Genomic DNA, 6018 nt, shown 5'->3' with positions numbered 1-6018 from the left:
CGCTAGCTTCCTACTTTTGCTTCAAGAAGACATTGCAGAGGCCTGAGTTATTAACCTGAAATTACTTCTTCCTAGAGGTGTTGGACAATTTTCAACGTCACTAAACACCGACAGATAAAGACTGTCTTATGAAGCTTGTAAGAGAATGAGATCAGTTTCAGGGCAGCACGTGACCCAGAAGGGTAAAGAAGATATGTTTTCAGTATCAAGGCAAGCGGAAGAGCTGGACAAAGGTTTCTTCCTGTAAATATTTTTTGTGGAAGTTGACTTCTTTCTTCTGGAATATGGACTTTTTCTGTGCTTCCACAAGTCTGCGTTTTATACTGAGAATTTAGCTTGCGTGATAGCTCGATCAGCATGCGTAGAACACTCGTAGGTAGATCCCAACGTACACTAGATAACTATGGGCATGGTGTTTGGTAGGAAGTAATATCCATAGCTCGTTAGTTTTTGGAGTGTCAGGTCACAAAACAATTGCAAGCAATCATTCACTAGAGCAATGAGACCTCATCATTATCCGCTAATAACATGGAAACGTGAAATCAGGTATCTATTCGATCATTCAAAACTTCACTATGATTTACGAAGGGGGAAACCTAGTGACCTCCTGCAGTAAGGGCTTACTTATGCTTCCCAAATGTATAATGTAGGAATCGACGATTTATTTATGCATTATACAGGGCCAAATCTGTTCTTTTTATAGGAAAGTTTTCACTGTAACCTGCAAACAGTAGCGAATCCATCTCATAGTACATGATGGAATACGGGGACAAAGGGTGTTACCATGCTATAATGGTATATAGATATATGTATTATACAGGTTTTTGGGGAAGTTAATAGGTCTTCACTTACTGATACTGGCTAGGATATTGTATTTATTGTTTTTACGTAAATATATTGTGTATTTATAATGCATTTTATCAATCCTATTCCCTTCAAAGTGGCAACAAACATCATAGCATTGCATGGAATGTACTCTTCTTCAACATTTTACTAATTTTTGTATAAAAATAAAAAAGGATATGATCAAAAAAAAAATCTTGGACTGAGAAATGAGGTAAGGGTGAATATCGAGTAGGGATTTTGGGACGTTAGATGCAAATGAATAAGAAGGCAAGAAGGATTAAGGAGTGGAGAGTTACTACCACCCAGGTTCATAAAAAAGTTGGGGCTTTGTCAGGAAACTGAAGGCATCTAGTTAAAAACCAGAAAGTTTCCCGGAAATGGCCCGGAAGCCGAGTATTACAGGTCTGAGCACCCTTTGGCACCTAATACATCAATCTGTAGAGACAGAGGCACGGTATCACACCTGCAATATAACTGATATCAGATATATTATAGACTGTCTCGTTATTATAGAAAATACAGCCAATAGGTATTATTAGACATAAAAGTCAAATTGTACATACCTGTGCGCCAGCCCCCCATATCCTTTTAGAACATAGCATATGTACTGTATGTGTTTGCCAAAGTACAGTATATCCGTAGATTCTCTCTGAAATGCTCCAGAAATATAATCATTCTATTAAGTTATTATTACCCATTGTTATTACATTCTGATAGATGTTACTTAGAAGTATACTTTTTGAAATGTTTTTTCTACATTTTGTTGTAATAAACCTATATGCGTGTGTAATCGTTTTCATTGCATTGTGTTTTGTGCTGTGGAATTTGCCAGTTCGACCCTTTTCCACACGGGAGATCAAGCCGTCTTATATCAGCCTGGAGTCTCTCTCATCGGTAGGAGCCGGTAGCGCTATATAAGAAACATGTAAATAAAGTGATAAGATTACAATAAATATATGAAGCACAGGGATGCCTCCATGACATTGTAAGAGCTGCCGTCTGCTTACAAGAGAGGTTCCTGAGATCTATAAAGACTCCAACTCCACTCTGCACCAATGTCTTGTACCTTCCCACTAAAATATAAAAAATAAAACAACTTCACTGTTACCAAACCCAAAAGTTTAACAAATAAAAAAATCTAGTGTGGTACGGGTACGTAACGGAGCGTTTTGGTTCCCATAACATAAAAATCTATGCATTTGAGCCATTACTGTAGTTTTTATTCTCTTATTATTATTGTACAAATGTTGCCTTACAAGAAAAAGGTAGTCAGTGTACTCAGGCGCAGTGTTGAATTAGTTCTGTGGATACATTTGAAGTGCAAACCCCTTAGTGCTCATTGCCCCTTTCTCAATGAACAGAAACGGTTACAAATTAGGAACGGGGCATTCTACATCACACTGGTCAACATGTGAAATGGAAAAATGTTAATGTGGTCACTTCATCCCACATCATTACACTAATGGTTGTACCACGTTGACTCTAATGAGCTTCTGCTGTAGCAACAACCTGCAAAAATAATCAAAGTGGTTTAGATGTGAAATTAGAGCACCATATGCTGTGATTATGAGATATGCTCCATAAACGTGCACATACATCTGAAAAGTTAACATGGTTTGAGGGATTTGTGCCCTGTAAGTAGAAGTATTTCTATTATTTTAGCAAGCCATGTTCATTTTCAATTAAAGGCTGGATTTCGGACATGTCATTGAATCACGACCATGGTAGTGACAGTACCGTAGCACTTTTTTAATAGGAAGAAATGCATGTAGCAGATCTACTGACGCCCCTTTGTGATTTGAACCAAATCCGCCTGTGGGGGTCGATGTGTTTATATATCAATGATATCATTAAAGAGCTTTGCCATCTGTTACATCAACATAGAAAATTAAAAATACTCCTCGGGTGTCATTTCCTGATTGAAAAAAAAAGAGAATTTGGTACCAGAAAACAGGTTTAAGTGGAGAAGCACTGTTTAAGCATTGGGGAATTGGCCCTATTCCAGTTTAATCAGAACGCTCTTGGCAAGGTGATTAATGCCACAAAATACAAATAAAACATATAAAATAAAGGACGGCATTTCATCGCAATCTGCTAACGAAATTGATATTTACACCCTTCTATAGATTGGCAGCACCATGGCGTTTTTGGTTCACCTACCATAACCAACCATCCATGCAGCCAAACAGAAACCTTATTCTATCATCACAATATCATTCTTGCCATCCCTCACACCTTGATGAGCTTCTGTGGAGGAAATCAGGTTTACCTGATGACTGCATACAATACAAATCATTGAATCAAGACCATGACTGTTCCCCTTATCTACCACTCCTTCAGTGAACCAATACCTTTATATGTTACCTTTAAGAATGTGACCTTCCACTTTAGACTATGTACCCTTATCACAACATTTCTTATTGTTTAACCCCTTTATAGCGGGGATATTCTCTTGAAGATTTGTGAATACTGGAACATGGAAACTACAAACCTGTAATGCCCCCTTGTGGACTGTAGTTGTATTACAACGAAGATGGAGCAGTCTGAGTTCTACAACAGAGAAACATTAGGGGAGGAAAGAGGGCCAACGGGATTTGGGGGGATGTTAACGGCCAGGACATTACTATATGACATCATATTTCTCTTCAGTGTAATGCCAGGCATTTAAATTACATTAACAATAACGACTGTTTATCGCAACACGTATCAACCTTAAACACCGGTTAAGCAGGTAGGATTGTCAGATGGATTTGATGAAAAGACTGGGCATCAATGATAAGGGTTTTCAGATGCAGCGTACGAGCCACCATTGTAATGGCCTAAGAGGCTTTTTACCCAGGATATTGTCTGCATCCAAATACTAGAGTATCGAAAGCTGGAGGCGCCCAAACACCTCCCATCGCCTCTAAGGGTAACAATCTCTTGTGTCGCATTACACTGCTGGAAGCACGGTGAGCCAATGGCAGCAATCAAGGGCGTCTTCCGCCCACTTCTAAAATGGCTGCTATGGCTCATAGCCCTGCCCACACACTAGTGTAAGATGGCTAGTGTGCTGTGTACCGTTTCCATGGCGATGGCTGAGGTTTATAGGGTTTCGTTTGTGTTCTTGTAACCCGGTGCAGAGAGCCTAGGCCGGCATGTCTGGTGAGTGAGGCAGCCATGGCCTGGGAATACAGGGCGGTCTATGCAAACACTTAGGGTTTAGTGCAGTGACGGGGACACTGGGCAGTGAAGGCTGTGAAGGCTGTGATGGCAATTAGGGCAGTGAAGGGTGTGATGTCAGTGGGGGCTGTGAGGGTAGTGAAGGGCCGTGAGGGCTTAAGGGCAGTGGAGGCAGTGAAGGGTGTGAGGGCGGTGAAGGCAGTGTCTATAGTGGCACCTTGATAGTCACACAACAGACATTCAGACCATTAAATAGTAGTACACACAAATCTGTGCTGGGGCGGGGGGGGGGGATTGTATGGATATCAGGATGAGGATTCTACACCCAGTATGTGCTTTTATATCTATAGATATACAGATTTATAGATATATGGTATAATATACCATGTAACTAGATAAAGCATCTTAGAGCCCCCCATGCCAAGTTGTTAGGTCTTTAGCAGGACAGCCTCTGTGGGAATCTATCCTGCTCGTGTTCTACGGCTCTGAAAGTCACAATCATGTAATATAATAAATATAATAATATATAAAAGAAGAAATGTTTTTACGGATTATAAATAAATACAAATAAAATCCAGCATGTATTATGAAGTCATTTCCTGCCCACCTCAATCGACAGCCTGTAGAACATGGGTGCTTCTTTGGCCTTTGTCAAATGTTGGAAGGTAAGACCATGGACTCCCCATTAGAGGATGGACAGGCAGGGCATGGATCTCGATGTTACATCGAATTTAATAAAATTACTGATTTATGTAGAATCAGATATGTTATTTATGAGAGGTAGCATTATTCAGCAACAATCACTTTCACAAGCCTAGTCATGGACGCTGGCAGCTCCAGCTAAAACAGTGGGCAAGTGGGCTCGACATCGCTCCAGCAGCGGATCAGGGGCTGCAGCGTGCGGTCGCTGGCTTGATATGGCCGTGGGCAGAAAAAGGTAATGTGTGGCCTGTCATAAACAGCGGTCAGCCATTGGCATATGGTGCCAGCGCCTCCTGTCCGGCCCTGAACACTGGTGTGTAGGTATTGAATATACAGGGTATTTTTATCTAACGTGGTTTCCTTGATCACTGCTGTTCCAGAACCACAGAAATCCCACGGCAAAGGTCTGAAAAGCAGATCAGAGGCATCAGCTTTTAGGTGAGTGTTATGTTTGAGTCCCTATTGTTGTCACGTTATAATTATTTATTGTTTTATATAGCGCCATCGTGTTCCGCAGCGCTGTACAATAGGTTATTGTGAGTGAGGGTTGGCTCGAACATTATACTAGGCGAATTGCATGTGCAGGTTGCTTCTTATAAGACATTAAATTCGGCATTTCTGGGCAACAATAGTATTATAGTAATATTTACAATTGCATCCTTGTCTTGTGGCTCAAAATGTTTAAATGAGAGCAGCATTGGGGCTACCCCCCCCCCGTTTAGCCAAAAGTCTAATCCATAAAGAGCGATGACCATCGTATGAGACAAATGCCCCGATGAGGGCATGTGAGAGACCCTGTGAACACATCCTACTACTACTACTACCGCTAGTTCTAATCCCACACGTGTGAATCTGCATTTATATGTATAGAGAAATGTCCAGCTGCACTGCATGAGACATTGTCAGAGACAATCTGATCTCCCTGCGCTTATTTTCAGAAACATGGATCCGTTTGCATTAATTGAAACAGAGTATATAAAAAATCTTCGCAAACAAGTCGAACTTCTGGAACTGGAGACAACATTTTTATATCCTTTACCAAGGAATGGCACGGGTCTGGGTGCTTCGGAGTAACTGACTTATGCTTCCCAATCAGTGTTTGCTATTTTCTTACCGAGCATTATTAATCTGTATATCAGCAATGTACTTGTACATTATTGTGTATCGAGTACAACATTACCTAGGAGTCTGAAGTCTGCTTATGTGATACATATGAAGATATCTGAATGGATTCGTGAGTAGAAAGAGATTACATTTCAAAGCCCAAATTCAGACACATCTCCTGCAGAATACCCTTTTAATCTATAT

General features: G+C 40.6%; 1 long non-coding RNA gene across 1 annotated transcript; it reads left to right on the top strand.

Moving 5' to 3' along the window:
• The first annotated feature begins 3918 nt into the window (after window positions 1–3918).
• LOC128496625 (uncharacterized) lies at window positions 3919–5739 on the top strand. Its single transcript, XR_008354250.1, has 3 exons — window positions 3919–3990; window positions 5091–5148; window positions 5649–5739. It is a non-coding gene; the product is annotated as an uncharacterized LOC128496625 (long non-coding RNA).
• The last annotated feature ends 279 nt before the right edge of the window (window positions 5740–6018 follow it).

This window comes from Spea bombifrons, chromosome 5 (assembly GCF_027358695.1).
Source record: "Spea bombifrons isolate aSpeBom1 chromosome 5, aSpeBom1.2.pri, whole genome shotgun sequence".
Classification (NCBI taxonomy): Eukaryota; Metazoa; Chordata; class Amphibia; order Anura; family Pelobatidae; genus Spea; species Spea bombifrons.
The sequence above is the reverse complement of the archived record's forward strand: the minus strand, read 5'-3'. Positions and strand labels throughout refer to the sequence as shown.